The sequence below is a fragment of the Ceratina calcarata genome, unplaced genomic scaffold (assembly GCF_001652005.2).
Source record: "Ceratina calcarata isolate Rehan_Ccalc_2016 unplaced genomic scaffold, ASM165200v1 scaffold39.2, whole genome shotgun sequence".
NCBI classification, from domain to species: Eukaryota; Metazoa; Arthropoda; class Insecta; order Hymenoptera; family Apidae; genus Ceratina; species Ceratina calcarata.
Window position 1 is genome coordinate 323,941 of NW_017162322.1, and position 25,786 is coordinate 349,726.

The 25,786-nt window shown below is 43.6% G+C and overlaps 1 protein-coding gene across 3 annotated transcripts in view; it reads right to left on the bottom strand.

Moving 5' to 3' along the window:
* Positions 1 to 25,786, bottom strand: part of LOC108626216 (uncharacterized) — a 196,589-nt gene that overhangs the window by 114,616 nt on the left and 56,187 nt on the right. For all 3 annotated transcript variants that reach the window (XM_018026782.2, XM_018026779.2, XM_018026783.2), the window contains one exon: positions 14,586 to 14,626. The gene's annotated coding sequence lies outside the window, so the exon portion shown is untranslated. The remainder of the gene's footprint in view (positions 1 to 14,585; positions 14,627 to 25,786) is intronic.

Sequence of the window (25,786 nt, forward strand, 5' to 3'; positions counted from 1 at the left end):
TAAAAATTCCAGTGCTTTTAATAGAACTGTACAAAATATTTCCCAATAATAAAATATATATAATAACAAAATATTTCCCAATAATAAAATATATATAATAACAAAATATTTCCCAATAAATTAAGTCATTTATATATTAATTCTTATTAAACAAAGACGCAACATTTTCCCCAAAATTCAATTTATTTCCTAGAAATTTCGCAGCCATACCTCGCAACTTTTTCCAGTGCGCTTCCCTCGTGCAACGACCATATCCCCGAGACTGGGAATCGCGCAATAGGATTGTCGGCGAGACAAGCCTCTTCGCGATGCGATGCGATGCATCGAATAAAATTTTCAAGTATCGTCGGGACTAGAACGCGGCGCGTATCGTTGCTTTCGCCTCTCGCGATCACAACGCGGAACGTAGCTTCGCCCGTCAGCCCGGGCCCGGGCTCTCCAGCCGTGAGACATATCTCTGCGCGTGTTTCTACCGGCGGAAGGAAAAACACGAATGGGGATAGGAGAGGGGGACAAAGCTTTCAGACAAAACGCGGGAAAACGGTACTTTCGGCGTTTCGGTACCCTATGTCCTCGTTTTTCCACGGAATCCACCTTTTTCTATGATGCATGCACGCACTACCATCCTGCTGTTGTTTCGCACGCGAATTTAATAACGACATGCATCCCATTCTTGCCTGCCTCTGCCTTTTCCCGGCGCGAACGTGAACTGAGCGGTGCGAAAGAATGTCGGGATTAACGTTGGAATAACATTAACGGGAAAAATGTTGGGATTCGTTAAGTGATGAACTAAAAATGTGATGTATGTAAAAATGTAGTTTATAAATTATTTTATTAAGTTCATTCTTTCTAGAAAGGGGATGATGTCTGTGTACGAATGTTTCGGTTTTTGCATTAACAAGAGAGCGGTCGGTCGTCTCGATTTAGAACACGTTACGTGAGTCACTTCGCGCGTGACACACGCGTCGCATTGCAACTTTACGCACAGCTGCTGCTCGTACGCCTCTAAATAAGCTTTCACATCGCTTTGATCAATTGTCACCATCTAAGCCCTACTCAATTTATAAGATCGTACCTTTTCTCCTCTAGCAAAGACTGTCGAATCACAAAATTTGATTCTGTATTTCGTTTGCTCACAAACAACCGTCGATCATCGAAACTAAAGGCTTCCTACCCGGTTTCGAAAAATCAATTTCAATCCAGTTTTTTTGCGTACGGTACTATTCGACCGGGCTGTACGTAGGTATATGTTTTCCCTTTTGACCGCCGTCAAAATTGCTCGCCCAGCGGGGGCACAATGCGCATTATACATTCGCGGGCAAACTGAACTACAAATACGAGAATCGAGTTCGCTAACAACTAATTAATCGTTCGCAGTTTGCGTGATTCAATTAACGAGCACTAACGCGGGAATTCGTTTACCTACAGCTAGGCACCTACCCGAACCTATCCATCTACCTAACCGTTTACAAGTCAGGTATATAGAATTGAATTTCGACCATTTCATATCGGCACGAATGAGGGAAGTGGCGTTAGTTTCTCGAAAATTTATATTACCCTTTGACAACTTCCTTCGAACGATTTCAACCACTGGAACAACGTGTTCGACCGATTTTCAGTCAATCCGTTTACCACGTTCGTTGCGATAATCGAAAAGCATAAGATGTTATCAAACACGAGTCCACGAGCTGTTGGTACAGATTTTTCAACAGCAGATATCTATGTATTTTCCTACTGCAAGAGCACAGTTTATCTTGTTGGCATTGTATTGTTATTTGATACGAAAAATTGTGAACGACCGGGAATGTTTGAAGTACAAGTTAACTTAGCTATTGCACAATATCCGACGGTTATACCGGTTAGTCTGGATTGTAGTACGCGGACCAGAGTTTAACTACGCAGAATTCCAAAAGCCTTAGAAGCACGAGAAACTCGGAGAACCGAAGACAATCACACGACTCCGTCCCTAGAATAATTCCAAGTTTCGCTTCGAAATTATTAACGACTCTAACATAATTTTATCGACATCGAGTCTCTCCATATGCCGATTCTCATTTGTATCGATTTGTTCAATCAGCGATCATGTGATATTCTTTGACGCCCTCATTTATATACATATACTCTCGCTTTCGGACTTAATTTTTTATTAATTATACATGGATCCTCGAGCCGGCGTAACCAAATTGCCATCGCTGGAAATAGCATTTACGATTTCCGATATTGGCCCCGAGGTAACGTATCAAGAATAATTTAATTACTCGCAATGGAAATCAAATTCCTCGATTCATTTTTCTTAACTCCGGTCATCATCGGAAATCGTGGAATCAAATCAAAGCGCGACGTGTATCGGTTTAATCGATTCGACAAGATAAATCCGTACAAGATTGATTATAATAAACTGGCAATTCCGAGCCCGATAGGTCGCGAAATTCAATCTCCAAGCGTGGATACGAGCATCGAAATTTTCTGATTATGCCCAATTACGTGGATTTAATTATTAATTGACGCCATCGGTTCGCTCCGGAAACGAAGCACAGCGAACAGTCAACGACCCCGATTTTCAACAATTTTCTCAATCGTCTCGGCGAAAGACGATTTGAAAATCGATTCGCACGGTCAACCAAACGGGACCGTGCCATGAATATTTATAACCTCGCGCAAAGCATAAACAGATGTTAATTAATTATACGATGGCCGGCCCCCACCAGGCGCTGGCGATTTCCTCTAGCTGCGCTGCATTAGCGAAACCCAGAGGAAACACGTTTATACGGAAAGTTTTGAGAAAACGTGCTCTCGCGAATTTCGCCGAAACCGTATTTGTCGTTCCGTGATTCGAGCTCCCAAATTCTATGCGTCACCAGTCGCAAATACGTCCTGCTCTTCTAAAAAGCTTAATCAAATAACCGAGCTCAAAAAGCATATAATATATTCGTTTTAGATAGACTGCAAAAAGATGTTGTTCCGTCTAATACTTCCTTGAAGCAACTTTAAATATGCTTGTGCATTTCGTTCATAATTTATTCCTCAAATTAATTTTATATTCGATTTTGGAAATTATGAAGTGTCTAATGAATAGCCCGGTCAGGTTGGGTTATAATAGCGCACACTCTTCATGGTGGCGTTACCATGAAATATCTGTGTTCACCCTTTCGACGTCTTCCATTTGTTTCCCGTAATCTCCCATTAAGCCTGGCCCCCGTACGCACAGCGTTTTAACTATTTTTCTTCCTGACAACTGACCTACGCCCCGCATTCGTCGACCTTCGGTTAATTACTTTTCATCGACTCGGAACCCGTCGAACTTTAAATAATCCTATTTACGTTCTTTGAAATGCATGGAAATTTAAATCGTGTAATATCGCGAAGTCGTGATGGTACGCGAGTGAGAAGAAGAGGAACGTGTTTAAACAAATAAGACTATGGAAAGGAAGGAGCTCAAGGAGAAGAAATGGAGCCTGTGAGGAAAAATGGGAATGAATATTTGGCGAGTGACGTGTACTCGTTTGCCGGCTGCGGAGGCGTGGGACTGGGAGACGGTGATACGAGAGGAAAAAATGTCTGCTCAGGAGGCGAGGATGTGTGACCCACCGCGGGATACTTCCGGTACGATTTACAATTCCATTTCACGCCGGGAGTTGGGAATTCCATTGACTCCCGCGAACCCGTTAACGCACGGATATAAACTGCGATTTTTGGAAGAATTTACGGTGAGCAAGGCTCTCCTTCCCGATGAAAAATCTGCAATTCTAACTCGACACGATCCCACTTCATTTTTCATTTTTTTTTTTTTAAACCAACACTGGCCATCGTGGTATAATATTTTTTTAAACATATTCCCGGTTCGGTAAATAACAGATTTCATGCAGGATTGCGTCGAATTGAATAACGATTTCCACGATAAAACTCAGCGAGAATTTGCTTTTTTTCACAACGGTAAAGACCGTAACAATTGAAAATCTATTAAATTTGGTTTCCGTTCGAACAAACCGCATTTTCATATACTCTCGAGAAACGCGAACGTTGTACGCTCCAAGTTGGTAATACAAAAAATACGTTCTCTCAAACGGAACAAATGCCTCGCAAGTTATGCTTCAAAGCTCTGATCGAATGGTTGATACGATTTTTTCAAAGAAAAACAGCCGCTCATAACAATTGCACAAAAATTCGTAGAAGTGAACGCGCGAGTAGCTTGCCGCTGGTACTACTACGTTTCAGATCGGTTGTTTGGGCGATAAAACACGAAAGGGGCGATGAAGTAAAGCAATTACACGTTTGAAAGTGGATCGGTCCGACTTATTTTCGCAACACGTTGTTTATTTCTACATCGTGCAAACAGATGATTCATCGAACCGACCCGCTGCGATACAATTTATACGCTTACGAAACGCCTTTGGCTCATTACTCCGTCGCCCTTCAACTCGCTGCGAGCTTTCTCGATAAACAAAGAACAGAACGGTTGATAGTAAGAGAAAAATTTACGTGCCAATTTCAAGAAACAAAAGTCCACCAATTTCTTGCAACGAACTTTTACGTTATTTACGTCATTTCATAAAGAACATGATTCGCTGCAAGCTCTCTGAATAAACAAGCATGCATAAATGTGACGTACCGATTTCGAACGAGAAAACTGTAGCCAATTATACTTGATTCATTGCAATGATCATCTCTGTTAGTTATTTTACTTCATAAAGAGCATGATTATTTATGAGGAGCAGGAAAAGATGTAAACACACTATATCATGCATTGAGAGAACGCGTATCGAAGTTCGAGGAAGGAAACTTTGTATCAAACATATTTTCATCTCGTATTCGTTCCTTTTGCCCCCGTCTCGCGTATATGTATGTACATACATGCGCGAAAGTCTACAAGTCCCGTTACTGAGAATTCGCATATTGCTCCCGGCGGAGCCACAGTTTTATTTGCATAACCGAAAAATAATATCCGCGCGGAATGCATTGAATGATAATTTCAAAGATAGCGACGACCCCGTCCGCCCTAGCGTCCATTAATTTCAAACCGTGCGCGCAAGCTTCAACGTTGTACAGATAATGTTAAGGGGGGTTGGAGGACGGGATGGGGGAATTAAAAAAGCATTCGGTGGATCGCTAACGAGATAAGAATATTGTAGCTAAAGTAGCCTTATCGCGGAGGTAGCAGCGTGCAGTTTTATAAACAGGTCGAGGAATGTGCTTTTCGCTGGGAATAAAATTTGGATAATTGAACCGTTATGAGAGTTTAACTGGCTATGTAGCAAATTAAGTCGCCGATAGAAACGTCAACGGATTAAGTGAATTTTTGCTCGCGTTTTTGAGTCAGTAAGGAATTAAACTACACGAATCCCGACTCGAACGGTAGGAACGGTCGATCGGAACGGCGGACCGTCGCATGTTTTGAGTACAGCAGCCGAGGCTGTTCTGTGCGTAGTCAAGGCGAGGCATTTAAGATAGAGGCGCGAACCTAAAATTATCAACCGACCGAAAGATATTTATGGTCACCGGCACCTAAAATTATTGTGGCTTGGGAAATTCTAGCCGATACTAGGTGCAACCAGTGCTGCGGCCTGCGATACACGCGGCCAGGTGCACACACGCGCTGGCACGCATACACGGGGACAGACGCGGAAATGCGTGCGTGTGAACGTACGCGCATGTTACGCGCGTCGTGAGCCGATTTGCTTAATCCATTCGCCAGTTCCGCGTGTAATGGACATTATACAGTCACGTGTGACTGATGAGCCAACAACGGGGCAGGATAGTGTCCAAGAGAATTGCTCCGAATCAACTGTGTGTGAGAGAGAGAGAGAATGAGAGAGAGAGAGAGAGAGAGAACAACTAGAGGTGTCTCAAAATTTCTCGAAATCTTCGCGTTACCAATCGTTCCCGATGAACTTTGCCCGCCTCTCTGTCCCTATTCTTAGCAGAACTTGTCGGCCAATGGATGTCCGCAGATACAAATTATTTACGAAAGTACGTAACCCATTGTTGTTCAGTCATTGCCAGAAATCGTCAGACTCCTTGTGATCGATCTATCACCTTTATTTTATTACGTACATCCTTAAGACCGATTCTTGAAATTAAATATATGCATGCAAATTACAATATTAATCGGTTCTTAAATTCTTAAGACAGAGACCAACAACTTCTGTCCGTCAATTGTATCCAACTATTTTTAATACAGATTTAAAAAAAGAACTGACCGATGACTTATTTAAATCGGACTGTAACGAGGATCAAACAGTTCCGGACCGATTTTAATATTCATGGGATCAGGACCGAGGCAAACACGAACAGCGGGAACTATCGCGTGATGCAATTATGCGAGAAACGCGGTCGGGCACGTTGCCGCTGCGCCTCGCCGCTCGCCGCACTTTGGAAGCGTAATTCGCGTCTCCGACTGGTTCTTTGCCTGATTAGCAGCGAACCCGCTCGGAAGATGGAACGTCGACGTTTAATTGGCTTGTTAACCCCCCCGGTTTCCCGCCGGTCCCGATGTAAATAGCAACGCGTTGCGGATTAAATCACTCGTACAATTTGGCAAGAATACTTTTCACGTGACAAAAGATCGATCCGACGTTTAACGCAGGAATTATCGGCCAACGGTTGCGCAGTCGTCGCGTACATCTTCATCGGTGACCTTCAATTCTCATACGTTACTCTCGTTCCAGTTGAGAATCGTGCGAGAAGCTACTTTAGAAGAGGGAAATTGGAAACGTGAATTACTGAAATCGGTCGGATCTCCCCGGGTCAGGTCGTTCCGGCGGCGGTAGACACGCGAGCGAACGCGCTCTTAAAAGCTGTTAAACGTGGATGAGAAGTTCACTCATTATTAATTCGATGAACATGCCACGGCAATTATTTAAATGACGCCGCTCGGACAGTTGACTCGACAGCGAGCGGGATACTGCCAACGCGTCTGTCACTCAATTATGTAAAATTGTGATACATAGCCCGCCCATTTAGAAAGTTTCTTCGTCTCGTTACTCTCCTCTAGGAGACCGCGTTAAAATATACTACCGACCACTTTAATCTTCCTCGTCCCGTCCTCTTTTACTTCGGTAGTTACATTTTTATTACATTTTATCTTTACTTCAGATATTACACTTTTCCGTGTATCTTAAAACCGCAGCATTTTTTTTTATGCATCAATTAAGAAGAGCATTTGCAAGATCTATGCACCGTTTAAACTGTACATTCTCTCTTCTTGTTTCGTGTTTAATGTAGAACACATTTAGAGAATTACATTTCTCAGTGTATTTTAAAGCTGAACATATTCTTTGTGTACAGATGAAAATAGATATTATTAAGATATCCCGTGGAAGACTGAACAGGTCCGAGGAATTATTAAAATGTCTGAAACAGGCGGATCATTCGATTACCGGCGTGGTGAAATTTTCTAGATGACAAACGTGACAAACGACCGCGATTCGAGTGGACCCGGCAAACAAAATTATTCGATTCAAACAACCGATTCGCTGTCACCGAAAAATCCGTTTCGCGAACCCTCACCCTTTTTCCCCCGGTTTTTTTATTATATTCTTTGAAATCCATTTTGCTGGTCGTCACTGTTCCCGCTATTTCCTACGGGTGTAAAATCATATTTGCAGGCACCCCACGCCGCCCCGAGCGTCGGCTAGATCCAATAAAAATTTCACTTTGACCACGCCCACATCCGAGAGCTGGCTCGATGTTTTATTTGGGATCGACCGTTTTGGCAAGACCTGTAGAATTGCGTTAACCAACGATATCGACCGGCCATCCGGATGGTTGCTGGCATAGCAAGTACACGGACTGCTAGTTAACCGAGATTTCCGTGTAATTCGCGAAAAACAAATAAACGTTACGCGAATTAATACAGATACCGGAGACATTGGAACCGGTGTCGTTTGCCGTTGAAATTCGGAACAAGAAAAGGAAATAAGGAGGCGGAGTTGGATTTCGAAGTAAGAGGAAATTTACGGAGCACGCGAAATAAACAGAGATTCGAAATTTTCGAAGGCTTGTCGTAAACTCTTAATTTAGTTCCGATGCGGAACATAGAAATCGCAAGTGACGAGGTCGAGGAGGGTGGCAAAGCGAACAGAGAAAGAAATATGAATAGAGTCTCGGGACAAAGGATCGCGACAGAGGAGTAATGACAAAGGCATAATTGCATTAAAATCAAACTTATTAAAAATTGTCACCCGACTGATTTCCAGTTTAATTATTTACGGATAGAGAAATTTAATTAATATCAGAGCGCGCGCAATGAATTATCATGAATACGTGCGCAAAGACAGCGGGGAGATAGATATAATTAAAACGTGATCAAATTTGTACAATGCGCGCATTTGGAGCCGTTGAATATTTAAATAGGTAAACAGAATCGTCGACATTTTTCAACCAGACTCTGAACTCTGTTTGCACGAAAAGGAAAAATAAAGGTTTACGTAAATACTTACTTCCGCTTAAATAATCGATCTGCCAGACAGTTAAAAATTATTAAAGTAATGAAAATGTCGAAAGAATGAAAAATCGTTCCAAACTGTGTAGAATAACGAAAAATTCAGGTTCGAATATTGCGTCGCAGGGGTGGCCGTACCTGGAAAGTAGGTTTCATCGTACATAGCCGGTGTATAAGCATAAACGAGGGAAAATTTTCGCGAAGCGAAGAAAAGATTTCCGTTTACTCTCCGGAGGGGATGTCTTAAAGAAAAGCTGCGAACATTTCTGCGCAACTTCCCTGACAAACTTGCCCCGGCCCCACCCTTTTTTCCAAAGATGCCCTCAAGTTTCCTTTCGCGAAGTTTTACCTTGACCCAGGCACAGGCCTGGGCGTGGATGAACTGGCAGTGAGAATGTGCGCAACTGGTTGGGCTGACAACTTTCCCGACACGTGAGAATTGCAGATGCTGCGCCTCGGCTCCTTGCTTTTAAACGTCTCCGCGAAGCTGTTAGGCGTCGTTGCTCGTTTCTTCTTTGCTTGCTCATCTTCCTCCGCCACCTTTTGTATTTCTTTTATTTTTTTTCCCTCTCGGCTCTTTTTATTTTACCTCCCCTCGAAGCGTGCCGGGCTTGCCAACACAGCAAATGAATAATGCGAATCCTTTATCTCGTTGCAGGAGAATGAAATTCAAAGTAATAAACAGTACTTCTATATATATATATACATATAGTAGCCTCCATTTATTCTCTTCTTATTACCAACAAAATTAATCCATCAACTGGTCACAACAATTGTTTCTAACAAGAATTTTATTATCAACTCTGTAATTATTTTTTTGCCAAAAGTGAAATGAATATTGTACACTGTTGAACCTCGAGGACTTCGGGCACTATAATACCGAAATTTAAACGGTGCTTCGAGGAAAGCAGAGCTAGTAAAGTAAAAGACTGGCACGATTTATGAAATTATTTGTCGCGACGTGAAACCTATACCGTTATTAAGGCTGGAAACAGCAATTTTCCGTCGGCGACATTTTAGGGAATTTTTACGCGCCAACTGGTTAGAAAAAAAATAGTACACCGTCGGTATTACACGGACGATCAATGGCGACGTAAACCAGCCCCACACCGTTAATTCGCACCCTTGTATTTCAACCCTTTAACCGTGTCCAAGTCTTCTACTTCGCCAACAATCAGAAAATTAGATAAATTAAATCCTTTTTAATTAGGTCGCGTGTAAATGATTAAATTTGAAATAAAAAAACATTTAGAAACCTCAACAAAGGTGAAACCATTATTCAAACGTTTCCGGAGTACCGCGAGAATTATATATTTAAATAACCAACAGAGTGACAACGGTTGTTCCTCACTACACTCATTTCGCACTCCCTTTTTACTTTGCTTTTTAATGAACTCTGTACGGGAAATTCATCCCACACCGGGCAACGCGGGTTGTTTGTTTATTCAGACGTCCAATTCGGAGCCACGAGATTCATAACCTAATGGCCGCAACTTTTCGAGCAGATTTCTCGACAATTATCTGGCGTAGCTGGACGTCAGGTGAGAATAATTTCGTTCGTGCGCGAAAGTTCAAGAGGAAAAACCAGTCGAACAACTTTCGTCGACGCTGTTTACTAGTTGTTTGATAATCGCGACTAATCCTCCGCCGCTTCGATATGAAGTTTATTGAGACGCGAAACTCTCGCGTTGTTAATCTATTAATGAGCAAAGTATTGTTGTACAACAAGCAGCCGCGAGTACGCGATTTTATACAATTTTTAACCAAATCCCGTCGTGCATAATTAATATATCATAAATTTTCATCTGTTGATTGAAATGAAAATTAGCGAAGTTTATTCACCGCGTTCCCTAGTATAAATACAAAAAATATATTCTATATAAAAAACAATACAGATATATTAAGAAAATTGTATAATTATTTGAGTCTGATAAATGAAAGCTTGCGACGTTAACAATAAATTCATTAAAAGATGGATACTCATTAAACCGAAACAAGTAGTAAAGATCAACGATTTCTGGCACGTAATCAGACGACGCCATATGAATTCAGAATTCACGATCTTATGGTGAATCGAGCTCGAGAGAAAACACGAGCCTCTCGCAAAACGACAGACGTGTCTGCCGCGACGGGGGTAGGAACGGTGGTAAGCCAGGTAGTCCTGAATAATGGGCCGAGGAAAAATTCATTGAAGACGAGCACGTGGCGCGGTGCAATTAGTTTTTTCGCGCGCGGAAGAATGCGCGGCGGCGGTTACCAATCCGTCGTCAGAGAATTTAATTTTGTTACGCACCTGAAAGGAATGCCGTTCGACGCTCACCCGCCCCCACCTCCATGCGTACGTACGCGAACGGAGAACTATGGACGAAAGCAAACGAACCAGTAGGTATACGAAAACAGAATTTGAAAATTAACCGGGTTCGCCGATCGATCGATTCACCCTCCCGGCTGCATATTTCCCTACCGATTACTCTTTTTTCTCAGGCAATGTTTTTACAGAGAATTTTTCCCGTAGACCCGACGGATGTTTTCCGAGCGGAGGTACCACCGGAAAATATCAAAATATTCCTGTACAACGGTTACACGCGGTGGTGGCGTATCGATCAACCGCTCGAGATGCGAATCGGACTCTGATCAGAGAACCAAAACGATTCCCGAAAGGTCTTCATTAATTTCAATTCAAAACGAAGAAGCCGATGTCAAAGGAAGTTAATAAAAGTCTGGAGAGATGGTGGAGGGACGACAGATATTGAGACGGGGAGAAAATGAAAAGATCTTTGGAAAATACTTTGATCTGGAAGGATAAAATAATTTAAAAATAACGAAGTCGAGGGAAGTGGGTGACATCCTCCGGTAATCTTGGCGCAATAAAAATAACAGTCCCCGGGCGAAGCTAGCGAGGAGTGCGTCGGAGTACTCGCTCGAGGGCTTAAAACTTTATCCCAATAATTTCCTCTGGCCGGGGCGGCGGCGATCTTTCAAGTGAAAATCCATTTTCGACTCCCTTTTCCAGGTCCGTCGGTACACCCGGTGCTGCCTACTCAGCTGCGGTCAGTTTCAGTCGAAAAGAAGTTGTCCTTGGCAGGGAGGAGGAGAGGGACGGAGCCCACAGGAAGGAGCTCCATTTTCCCTGCGGGACCAGTGGCAAAGGGTGCAAGGAACCGTGCAGAAATAGGCAGTCGGGTTCTCCAGGACTCGAGCACCCACAGACGCTATTCAGCCGTGACAAAAGGCAATCACCATAGAAGTGGTCGATAGGAAGGAGGAAGAGAGCCCGGGGATCGGCAGTCGTCATAAGTTATCGGGGATCGCGTCGATATTTTGTCCAAGAAAATTTTTCCGAGAGGGCACGGGAAACGAGGACTAGGCACCTCCTCCGCTCTTACGAGGAGTCTTAAGGATCCTCGTCCACGGAAGTGATTTCTCGGGTGTCAGCCGAGCGTTCGCCAGCCAGTTCTCGAGGCCTTTCTCGATAACTGATACACTTCTCGAGCACTTTTTAACGAGACCATCCCGGAGAGTTTGTTCGAGAGCGGAAAACTTTTCCCCTAACGCCTGTTCGAACAACGCGCTCGTGTTTCTTCACGTTTCTCGTTCATTAACAGTCCAACAGTTACAGCTTATCGTTCCAGACGCAACCTCGAAATAAAATCATTTCCAGGTTTCTCGTTCCCAGTTTTTTAATGAACTCGGTTAGGTAGGGTAAATATTTTGTCAGTAGATCAGTTTCCCAAGCGAGGAAAAGAGAGAACCGAGTTAAGAAAGTTCTCTCGCTACTTGCTGATTAAAGAGTCCGCGTTTCGAGTTCCTTTCTGTTAAGTACTCACGCTCCGTCTTTTTCATATTACTTGAAACGTCCAATTAATTGAATAATCCGTTAATCAGAAGTTTCCCTGTATGAACCGTATCACCGGAAATAAAACATTGCGATCGAACAGAATATCTTTATAAGTCAGTACCGCGAGCTTTTCCTTCGCAGCTTAAGAAAATATGAATATCAAGAGTACAATTAAGGACGAGATTAATTTTCATCCAATTTACCCACCTCAAGACGCGACTCGATCGTTTAAATTGCAAGCAACTCGAACAAGGAACCCTTTGTCCACTAATGCCACGTTTAAGCTACAAAGTCTCCGGTCCGATTTCTTAAAGCACTCGATAAACGCTTGTACCGCGTAATTCCCGAGTCTCGACTAATCGACCGAGCCGTTGGCGAATAATAAACGGCATCTTTGATGAGAGCCAACAGACTGAGAACAACTAGTGTCTTAAGTCAACATCATCAGACGCGAGTAGATCGGATGCAATTGCTCGGGCTACGATTTAATGGTCCACTCGACGCTTGGATCCTATAATCGGCCCCGCTGTCTCGATAAAAAGCCTCTCTATCTCTCATATATCTGACGGATCGTTACAAGTTCCCGCTGAGATTTCGTTTTTATCCCGAAATACTCGCGCGGATCAACGAATTGCTGATGGGGAGGGGTCGAGGCTGGCTCATGAAAATTGCGAATACAATTTGTAAGCCACTCGACGACGAATATTAAAATGAGATTCAATTCCACTAGCTGCATCAGAATAATCACGGCTTCTCGTGAACTTGGCTTCCTTTCACGATTTTCTGCTAATGTACAGACTGAATGGAGAGACTTAATCATCGATAAAGTCATCTAATTATAATTATCAATAAATATATGAATCATTTTTTTGGAAACCTGGCCTGTTTCAATATAATTCCTATTATTTAATTTCTTTTATTAATTTTATAGAAAGAATCGTTGAGTGGGCGATGGCACATAATGCTATTTCCGGTTCATCCTACGTTTACACAGGGGATTGTTAAACGTTGATCAGGGGTGCACGGTTGCACCGTTGCGAATAATCGGCAGGGGGTAATACGCGCGTTTAGCCGAGCCCGGATCATTCGAGATAAAGTCGAAATTGTTTCACCGATTAGCGGGAAGATTAGGGTAACGAGGTTTGAATTATATGAAATTTATTGCTACACACAATATCCAATGGAATTCGGAACGAAAATTCCCAGATACTTAAAATAATTCAAACGAGATTTCCATTCCGTTAAGATACTCGTATTTTAATAATTCGAATTCTAGACCGTCGGAAGCTGCAAGTTCGATTCGACATGAATGAATTCCATTATACGAGAAGGCGGCTGGCTACTTTTTATGGCGGTAATGACTTTCCAGTAAATTAGAATCGATAAGCCGCATCGGTATACCGTTTCTAGATCGCTAACGATCTTTTTGCAACCGTCGAATGGGGGGCAAACATACGTGACAAAAAGCCAGGATGGAGGTCAACCTAGTCGAACGGGCGGCGTTTTTATTCGGTGGGCATGGGGCGTTGTACAAAAATGTTCCCTATTCGTTTCTGTTCCGCGGCCGACCGGCCGGACAACGGTTCCAAGCGATTAAACGGACGAAAGTCCCTCGCGTGAAGAAAGGCAACCGCGGCAAAAATTCATCAGCACCTCGCGAAGGCGATCGTTTCAAACGTTTCTGATTTTGTACCAACGACCGCGTCGTGCTTGTTTGATTTAAAAAGTACACCGTCGAATGAAATTCTTAAACCGACACCCCGTCTCTCCTCGCGCTGCTACTAATTGGGTCACACAAATATTTTCGAAAGCTCCGTAATCTCAGGATTACTTTGTCCGGAACCCTGCAACCCTAGAATCAATTTCTTTCTATTTTCCCCGTTTTTCTATCCAACCCTGGCGAAAACGTTTTCACCCATACGATATTTTGCCGTTTGGCAAATCCCTCTTTCGATATCAATAACTTTGTACTCGACTGATTCAAAGATCGCGACTAACCAAGTCAACGATTGTTTCATACTGAATTCTCGTTTTATATATCAGCATTCCTACGAATTGCGCGAAGCTCTGGTTTAGCTGAAAACCGGTGACGAAAGGTAAAACGGTAATAGCCAAAACGAACCTGGCACAAATTCACAGAGACGGCATCCAACACGGTCGTAACCTTTATCAGGCTCTTTATGACGCATTTTGTGGCAATGAGCGATCGTAAAAGTGTGCAACAGCGCTGTACGTGAGATCCCGTGATCTGTCTCTGCCCGATGCCAATTAAAATCAGATTGTACGTATGCATATTACAGAACTCACCGATTACAGTAGTTCCTCGTGGCAGCTGCTCTCGCCGGATTCTGCAACAGGACATTTCAGAAATTTATAGAACAGATTCAATATTGAAAACAGTACATCAAAATAATAAAAATTGCATCACGAGATAGATTTATCTTAAAAGATCACGCATATTTATATTGTTTCATAAAACGCGTGAAAATAGTGTCAAGACTACACATAGAAAGCCAACGTTTTGTTACAAGGCAGAATGTATGGGTGAACGTTTTCCTACAATTTTCGCGCGCCCCCGCCATACTTTGTTCGCGTATTATCATATAGAACTCTAGGGAAACGACAGGGCGCGAGGTAACGCGTAAACTTCTTACTTTACTCTGTCCCTCTTATTTTTTCCTTCGAGAGTCCACACCGGCGTGTACCGATACGCCGGTCGTACATACAGATATGTACCCAGGTATATAGAACGCATGTATCGACACTTTTACGCGTGTCTACATCCACTAACTTTCCTACTTGCTACCTTTTTCGTCAATGGGCATAAATCGTCGGCAAATTGCGGTGGCTTGAAATACGAACCACTCTCTTTGATGTCGGGACACGGAACATCGCCGTTCGACGAACCGTTCGCATAACCAACGTACCGCGGTACATGAATTTCAGATGCTCTCGTACGAATGACGTCGGACGTTGAAAATAATTAATAATTCGAACGCGAGTAAGAAAATTCGTTCGGGCAGACAATATGTTCCGCGAGGAATGTTCCATCAATCAAATAAATCGTCGGCAAGTGTGAAAATGGAATTGGCGGGCAGCGGGAATCCGCGCGGAACGATTGCCAGTCATAACTGTAAACAGGGAAGAATGGGCTGACAGTCAAACGTCGAACATGAAGTTTAGTTTGAAAAAGTGGAGAGGAGGGTGACGGTGATGGTTGCCGCTGGTTAAGATAGCTCCCATTGTCCCGGTGAATTTTTTTTTTTTTTTTTTTTAACCCACGGGTCCGTCACTCGCATTTCAGTTACATGCGCGCACACAGTCGCGAGGATTTCAACCGCGAGAGGACAGAGAGTCGGCGGAGAGCGCGAGGCGGATTCAATGCCGGGGCAAATCAATTTCGTGCCTAGCAATTTGCTTTTCACCGCAGCGATCGCGTCCGGATAATAGCCAACGATTCGGTGATTGTCTCGCGATAAGACAAACAACCAAAAAACTCTATCGTGCTTTTAAATATTTTACTATTAATATTGCTCCCGTTTTCGTTCGCTGCACAAGCAATTTGCGAGACCGTTTTAATAATTCTGCTGCATGTGTATCTTTGCTCATCTTTCCTTTAATTAACTATGAGCAATTTAAAATAGAGGCATCGTCTCTTATTCAGATTTCAGTAATAATTGAGCAGAAAAATTAGATTTCTAAACGGAAGAGATATGAATTAATTAAGGAGCAACGATAGTCGTAGATTATGCACAGGATCTAGCAAACAGACGATAATTTGATGAATAACTTCTAGTGAATCGGCTTCGAGAGATAATTAATCCATTGATGATACCGAGATTGATTCTAATTCGATGTTAAGAGGATAACGGTATTAAAGACAATGTCGGCGAGTTTGCCGGCGTATTTAGATTGTACCCTATTCGAAAGACGAAAGGTTCTCTCGTTCTCGAAAATCTCGTTTCGAAAAGCGGCGTATTAGGGGCGAGAGAACGCGACCTTTTTCCCCGCGGAAATCCACTTCTGGCTCTTGAGAGTCAGCGGGGTCAAACGTGCCAGTGTAAGCGCAAATATTCTCGAGAACGAACGCCGGAATATCCGCCGGAAATCCTTACGGAATCGTCGAAGACGTTTGCTTAAAAAAACTGGAGCACTGGCTCTCACCTCCTTTTATATCTCTGTTCTCTCAGGCCCGCGTTGTTTTATCCGTGACGCAATTAAAAAATCATTCCTTTCCACGGCGACTGTCGATCATTATTATTCATAGAAACATTTATATTAAGTAACTGGTTAAATAATATATGACTACTCAATTTTATGATCCCTGAGAACATGATTCTATACATACATCAGAAATTTAATCACGTACAAGTGTATTGTATCACTGAGAAAGGCATTTAGCAACATTAGGCATTACAGCTCGTGTTCCTTAAGGGACGTCAATGAAATTTGGGAGTCAGATTTCGTTCAGGCGTCTCACGGAATCAATTGAACTCGAAGGAACGTGAACGCCGCGCGGCGTTAGTGCATTATCGTGTAGCGAGTCGCGCGCTTTTGTCCGTCGACAGATTTGTACACAAGTGCAATCGATTTATCCAATCACCGGGCTGGCCGGTTCGTCTCACAGCGTTCGCGGCGGTGTTAATGACGCGGCACAATGATATTCGATTCAGGGACGCCGCGGGGCGCGACTATGAATCGCAACGCGCGAACACTGTTCACGGGAGCATCACCTGGCATGACGTTCTACGTAAACGGTACATTATAGCGGGAGCGTATCCCGGGAATAACAATGGTCCGTCCCTCTCGCGCTCGAAAACGTTGTCGCGGAAAATTATTCTAACGCGGTTACACGGCCGGGCCGTGACAATATTCCAGACGATAAATTTCCCGCAGCATCGAGACGAGAGCGGCCTCCCGCTCGACAAACGATTCCGCGAAGCTTGCAATTAACGATGTTCGCTCTCTGACAGAGGAGATTTCATCGACGATAAAAACTTCCGAGGTGGTTAGTTAAGATCAATTTCTAAAATAAAAATCAATTTCGTAAACGATCACCGTTCGATGTTCCAAAGCTGTTGGATGAAAAACTGTACTGAATTAGAGACGAGACAAGCTGGACGAAATCATACGATTCCCAAAGTGAGATTACTTCCTCCGGCGAGAAGATTTTTCCCAGAAGAAGGTAACGCAAAGGGATAAAGATAATGGCAGATAGAGAGTCCAGAGTACGCTTCAATTACATTCAATGGCGGTTAAATTCCGTCGGATCAACAGACCTCCGAGGCTGGCAGCGCGCCATAGAAAGTTAATTCGCCCCGGCGCCGAATTAATTCCCACATATATAAATATATCGCGGAACCAGCGGTCCGGACGCCCAGTTTTCAACATGCGATTCGAACTCCTCACTTTTCTAGCTTTATCACGCCTAACCCTGCCGAACGAAAGTTTCAGTAATAGTAACCAAACATCCGCGCGCGTTTAATCGAAATGAGTTTGGAATGAGCACGGAAGTTTAGCCGCCAATGAATATTAATAATTTCCTTAAGGAACCCTCTTCAAGCCGGTAAAACGTTCCAGCGGAGTGCGGAGTAACTTCGCGTCATTTATCAGCACATATTTAGACCATAAATCATGTCGAGTAATTTTATTTCATTAAGCTCGAACGGACCGCGGCTGTAAAACCTCATTCTCATTTTCTGGCCCGAAAGGGAAAGGGAAAGCGAAGATTCAGAGGAGGACGTAAGGTGGGCGCGAGAGAACGTGATACAGCGGGAAGACGAGCCGAAGGGAGAGAAACTTGCGCTTAACCAATCGATGCCGTCTACCTTGCTGAGTCTTTAATCACCCATCATGTAACGTCGTCCCATCCGAACCGTAACTTCAGACATGCTAACGATTACGAAGTCTACTAACGAATCTGTCTGCATATTACGGTTACCGTGGAAGTTCGGGGAATATTTAGGGGGCTGGTTATACGAGTCGAAGTAAGACGAAGATTGAGGAGGCCTACTTCATCTTTCGATCATAATTATGTCAAAAATCAGTTCAAGTATTAATACGCTGCCATCGGAAAGGATATCTGTTTCATTTCGTCGATTGACACAGAACTTGTACTAACTATTGGAATGGGAAGCTATCAGCGAACCAGTTACAATCATTTTTACGTCCAACAAGCATTAAGGAGTAAGTGACTACAATCTCCCTCTTATCGTAAAAGGTTTAACGATCGCGGCGTTGATGGAACGCCAAGATAATTCTCTCCGTGAGGGCTCTTTAAAAGCCCGAGGGTCGAAAACGAAGGGCGAAGGAAAACCGCAAAGAAAGCCCTCGAACGCAGACGTTCACCCTCGATCACCTGCCAGAGGCAGGCCGACATCAAAGAAATCAACCGTCCAAAAGCGAGCGTGCGCGCAAAAGCCACGCGATGGAACAACAACGGGTAGGAACCAGCCTGTGAATCGGTGGAAAAAAAGGCGAGGGCGCGTCTGTGTGAAAAGTGGGGTGGGCCCTCGCTCGCTCGCTCGCTCGCTCGCACGCTCGTACACGCCTGGCTAATTACGGATCACCCGCGGCGTGAGTTTCTACCCGGTATAAATTCTAACAGGAGGAGCGTGGCAACGACGATGAGGATGACGCCTCGACGGTGGTAAAACCGCGTATTAAAATTCCAGGCGTTCCGGTGAAATACTGATATTCCTGCCGCTACCACAAAGGTACCACCCGTTGGATATGTCAGGTGATATTGCCTTATGACGATGAAAGAGAGAGAGAGAGAGAGAGAGAGAGAGTGTGTGGAAGAGGGGTTAAGAGAGAAAGAAATGGGCAACAGAAACAGAAAGAGACGGTCAATGTGGATACGGAATGCAAGAGTAAGAGAACCAGGTTGGAGGGGGAGAATTTCAGAGAAGGAGGGAAGCGAAGGTGGTGAAATGCACTGGCAACTCGAGTGCCCCGAGGGATTAATCACGGGGCATTATGGCGGTGCCGGCTCAAAAGCGGCCAAGGAACGAGCGCGGGAACCTGAATCATAACTCAACCTCCTCAATCTCCGGGCGCAGGTACCTATCCGTTAGGAGTCGCATTAATAAAGGCATAAACGCTGTATAATTTCAAAGTAGGCACTGTTGGCAGCCAGAGAGCCACCCTTCCAAGCCCTTCGCTGCTTTCCAGATATACCGAAGCCCTTTCCGACAAACGAGTCGCTCGGCTCGCTTCTTCGCTTTTGACAACGGCGAAACTATAACTAGCGCCACGCGTAAGGAGAATGCGTGTGTGCTGGATTCGCCTCGAGCTCCTCTTCCCCGATATTGCCTTCGATTCTGGCATTAGCTGGGTTCATGTACCAGGCTTCCACCTGTTTTCGAATGAATATAGTTGGAAATCGAGAACCTTGAATCGCGATACTGTTACGATTGTGAGAACTACGATTTCATCTCGTGCTATTCGCGAAATAAATTAAATCCTGCTATGATTTTTCATATTACACGATAGCTCGCATATTTGGTAGAAAGACTCGACGTAGTGTTCGGGTATTGATTTTCACTAGAGGCATGCCCTGCGTCGCACTAATTCCAATAATCGTTATTTAATTAACTAAACGCAGATTTAATATCGATAAAAACGACGAGAGATAACTACGAGTCACGTTGACGGTGTCGCTTACTCGGCTCCGTATCAGGTTCAATGTTATTGTTGGTTCTGCGTATAATCCGCGTTAACTTAACCGTATTAAATTAGTTTCGAATTAATTTAAAGTGAAATTTATGCGTCCCCTATTTTCTGGGCGTCGCGGGAAGCCTTCCCTTCCTGTCCACGTGCCTGTTGCTGTACCAGATCCCACCGCGCTACCCCCGTTTGCCTTCCGAGTAATTGATACAAGCGCGCCAGGTTCTAATATAAAATTAATTGAATTTTCAGTTTTGTTTGAATTAATTAGTTGCAAAAACTTCGGTTTTACGTATCCGCCGGGCCAAGTTAAACATCCCACGGTCGACTGATACCCGTGGACGCTCACACGTACACACCCCCCTCCCCTCTGTCATTCTCTCGCGAGGCAACAACCACCAACACGCATCGCTTGCTAATTAAGCGCAAAGTTGAAACTCTAACCCATAGTGTGCCGTAATCAGATTATGAATTTGGCCGTGAATGCGATATTACGCGGCCGCTGTAGAGATACTGATAAGACAACGCTTTTATCATCGTCGCCCACCGGCAACCGAAGAACATCAGGTCTCTGCGTGCATTTATTTTCTCCATGTCAGAACTGATCCAATAAAATCAAACAATTCCTGTTCGTAGGAAGATCCGTCGCGCAAGGAATTCGATTAATTTCATCGACAACTGAGATTCTCGCTCGACCTCGCACGGAGCAGACGGCTAGAGCAATCAAGACGGTCTTTGGACGGGAATTAATCATCATTGTTGCAACACGCAGATTCGTCGTCAAGAGAAACGTTCCCGTAGTTTTGACAAATAGAGCCAATTTGCGTAATAACGTAGATGGACTATAATGAATTGCCGCGGCGACGGGAAGGAGGTACGATGAGCCGCGCCGACCACGAACCTCCGCGCAGGAAAGCGGAATGCACTTTAAATTTGATGAGATCAAGGATGGCCCAGGGGCCGCCTCCTGGCTACGACAAACAAAGTTGAATAATAATTAAATCCTGTCAATCTCCGTTCGTTTCATTGTCCTACCACTTTATTGTCCCGGTTGCTCGGCTCCTTCCAGTCAACCGGCAAACTGCACTTGCTTACAGAGACCGTGTGTACCAATAGCTGCAAACTGAAACTAGCGGAGATCCAGTCGCAGATATACAATAGCAAAGCTCATATTGTATACGGCGCGCAGAGAGTTTAGTAATTCGACTGAAATCCAGAACACCTTGTATATATATACACCAGAATTCGACCCTCCCCCTCTTCCCTGAGCTAATATCACAAAAAGCCATTGATACTATTGACGTGGCGCACGGTTTTCGGAAAAATTTCGTTTCACTTCTGATCGACATGTTTGCACAATTTTTTTAATAACACCGGTCTCTTTTTTACTTCTGTCGCTTAAAAAAAAAACTCTTTGGAAATATCAACGAAAACGTTGTGTCGTATAAAGGTAAGTAGATGACGAATTAGTTAATCAATTCCTTATTCTACGAGAGATCTGCATTCCTATTTCAACGGGTAATAAATAGACTAGTTATCGTATATCGAGTAGTTTTGATTCCCTCTTAATTGCTCTGGTAAATTCTATACAGTCAATCAGCGAAGCTATGCACGAAACGTTATGATCATAAATTTTGTCAAACGCCGATTCGAGGAGGATCATAAAACCGTAATGTGAATCGTATAACGATATCAGATTATGGACGGGATCATCTCGATCCGAGAGGCCTCGAGCGGCAGCTCGGAGGATAACTTGAAAATAGACCAATTTAAGCGAATAGGTCTTTATCAGGATGGCCGGCTCGTATCACGGTTCTCATTAACACGTGTGTTCCGCAGCGACGCAGCTCGATCAGAGCCGCAGAACCCGGAAGGGAAATCGGGTTTCGGGTATCAGAGATCGGGAGGGCCGATCGTCGTGTAAAGACTTGTAAACCAGCCGTGGCACAGGCTCGCAACCGCGTGCGCAAATGGCTACAGATAAACACAGACCCGTCGCACTCGTGTGGACGGACAAAGACGAACGCGGGGGAGGGTGAGAGAAAGAGAAGACCAGGGCCGACAGTGGCAGTCTAAGGGGCGAGAGATCGTGCAGGCCGTAGGCTTAGTCAGTCTGGTCTGGCTCAGATGCAGGGGGTTTCTTCTTATCGGGCGAGAAATATATTGGGTTCCGGTTCGCGTTACGTACGATCTGAAATCTCATATAGTAGGCGTGTTCGCGTAATTAAGCCGCAGGAGATTTGCATACGATCCGACAGATACACCGCGCGCAGACCTGGAATCTCGCGAGGAAGAAATTCTCCCACCGCTTAAATCACTCGTTGGGCTTCTTACGTTTGTTCCATACAAATTTTTATAATATAACAGTGCCAGGCATAGTAACTGACTAACTAAAGAAATATGTTTTACCGTTTAGTATTGAAAAGCTCATATGATTAGCTGTGCACTTAAATTCAAATTAATTAAATCATTTAACATTTGCACAGTTGCATTTGATAGCATTTTAAGAAAATTCAATATGTGAAAGCTGTTAATATTTCTAAAATCTTCGATTAATCAGTCATCCTCCATGTTAATTGGCGTTCCTCTTCGGACCGAATCCCCAATAGCGCAAGCGGCTAGATTGATTTATAGAGCCCCTTTACATATTTTGGACGAATGGATCGGGCATGACAAATTTCTATAAAATTCCGTAAAAGGGAACATCTGCCGCGGCCATTAGCTCATGATATCAGGTAATCACTACGCGGACCCAACGTGTAGAATTTACTGCCTCGTTAGTGCGATCCAGTGTATGTACATACATACATACGTAGTGCAATTCAGGCTAGTGTGTATACATATATGCGTGTATACGTAGTATGTACATACATACATACATAGATGCCAGAGGGCATTTACGAACGCAGTCGTCGCACTGCACCATTTCTCCGCGCAATAAACTTTCTTAATTTATACTTGTCGATACCGTTGACCGAGTAAACCGTTTAGGGAATAGGTTCACCCCTTGGTAAAAAATAGGCAAAGGGTGGGAGAGCCGATTTCCAATTATTCTCAAAACCCCTGACCTTCCCCCCCTCCTCCTCCTCCTCCTCCTCCTCCTCCTCCCCAGCGCGATTTATCGAGGAAAATATTCCGGTCACTTGTCCTCGCGCCTCAATCCCCTTGGCCAATCAGGAAATTTATAGCAAAACGAACATTTGACATGATCGAATTAACGCCAAACACACATCTTTTCGCTCCGATATTTAATGTGGAGCTTAAAATAATTTGGAGAAGCGAATGGAGGTTTTACAAATGGTTTGCGTTCTCTGATTTCAGCACGGAGGGTGAAATTTTTCCCAACAGATTTGCACTCTTCGTACGGCTTCATTATTTTCCTAGAAACAGGAGGCTTTTATTTTCGAAAACATGCATTTTGGCAGTCTCACGTTTCCGGAAAACGCTATGAAATCCTGTATCGCGCGCAATATTTATTTTCTTTATTTCGATGGACGCAGACTAAGCTATTACGATATTTTATTACAAAAGTAGAAAAACGGAGCTTTCGGTAGAAATGCACCTCTCGGATCGCGTTGCTTCATCAAACTTAAAAAATATATTTCGGCTAAACAAGCAAGGCTTGTTGCGCTCGACTTCAAAAGGCAGCTTGCCCGACGTTCGAGTATATTCCCAATGACTTCAAAGCCGTTTGGAGTTGCCCGAATTCGAAGTTCAGCGACTTAATGAGAACGAGGAGTAAAGGAAAAATTGTTCGGCCGACTCTAATTTTACGAGAGAAAAAACAAATAATGGGCGTTGCTCGGTGGCGCAGTTTGTTATTTCGTTTCTCGAAATGTTGCGTCACGAAAATACAAATATTGTTACACCGCGAAGTTTAAACGTTACCTACGACCATTCCCAAATAGACGGTATCCACGCCGCGCTCCGCGCCTGTACGAGAGTTAACTGGTTGGTCGGGCGTTAGAAGAAGATAAATGCACCGCTTGCATGTTCGCAGTTTCAACCTGGTTCGTTCTGTACGAAAAGCGAAGAAGCGAGGTAGCCGAGAAAAAGTGCGATTCGATAAAACGCTGATAAGACTCTTGCACCTTGTAATTAAGATAGACTGATTAATTGGGACGGGTTTTATCTTCCTCCTCTACCAGCCAACAACGTAACAACGACAAATTCCATTTTCCATTCTCTATTTCTCCTTACTCTTTCACGTTCATTCAAATTTCAAGCTTCGTTATAACAAAAACCAAATTACAGTTACGTAAAGGTGCACCAGACTATTCTTAATTTTATCAATGCATGTCGTGTAATTTGTCTCGCGTGCAATCTGTATGAAATTGATTCGAATACAAAATTGCGATTCTAGAAAATTACAAACGTAAAAATAAATCGTTTCCCGTCGCACGGCTTGAACAAGCAAACAGAATGTTTCCCTACCCATCAAACGAAGTCTCGCGAATAGCGAATATCGTGCGAACGAATATTGTTCAATTTTTACTATCGAAGTTGTCGTTTACTATCCATTGGAAGAACTACGGTGTCAAAGAGCGAAACGGTGAAAGCGTTCGATTCCAAAATAAAGACGAACATTGTCCATTGTACAAGTAAAATTGTTACCTCGGGGAAGGCTCGCGAGGCGTTGAAATCGTCGGAGGAAATTTCGTTCGTTCGACAGTTTGGCAAGCCTCAAAGATAATCGGGCGAGTTAAACTCTTGCGAATTCAACTTGAAAGCGGTGTAACCAAAGTTGGTGGTGCTATTCGGCCGGTGGCAAGAGTGGTGACTCTAATCGAATTGGCACCCGGGCAAAGTTGCGCGAGAACTTACGCAACTTTCGACCCGGCCGCGATCGCGTCTTACATTCGGAAGCGGAAAATTTATATTGGCTGTCCCCGATTTTTTTTACAAGTCACGAACCACTTTCGACCTTTCCATCGAAACCCGCGATGCGCAGATTTATCCAAGTTTCGCGACTCCAACTTGTATATTTTTATTTCTAGGAAAGACTAACCGAGACAACGCAACTTTCCTCTACGTAAAATTATAAGAAAATAGGAGAGATTATTTTTTATACGAATTCATGAACAGTCTATCATCAAGAGTCAATACTTATTATCCAGTTTAGTATCTTATATTAAATTATATTCTAACGTACTATGGAGCCATTGAACGAAACAGAGGGCCGTATATCTCGGCGAGGCGAACTATCCGCTTAATAATCTAAGAGAAAGCTTGACCCTCTGATAACTCCCTTCCCGGCGCTTGGGCGAGGTCAGATCGTAATCTAATAAATGTACCGCGATACGGTGGCGGTGCCATGCCGGGGCTACTTCTCGTAATTATCAAGTGCGACGCCGCAATTCCACGCCCATTGCCGAATACACAATTTCCACGGAAATGTATTATCCGCTCGATGAAGCTTGCACGTGGCCCGGGGTATCGTTTTGTATCGCCTCCGGATAATTTATGGTCTCGATACCCTTTGTAAGGCTAGAAAATGTTACAATTCGAATTTCCAACACGGAAACAGCTGAATATTCAATTATCATTAGTACTAATTAGCAACATCATTGTATACCTATGAATTTCTTAACAGCTTGCCTTTACATAGAACAGACTTTAGTATTATTCTGAATTACCTTGGAACGGGCAAATAAAATTTCATACAAGATTTGTTTGGAATAAAATTCAGGAGCAACCGTCGTTCCAACTGAATCTAATAAAATAGACGATCGATCGCGAGACAATGCTTCAATAAAACTACCTCTCGATTCAACGGACAGTTTGTTCTTTAAGGATGTATAGGCTATATACTTGAACAATGCTAGCATGTTGAATTTGTT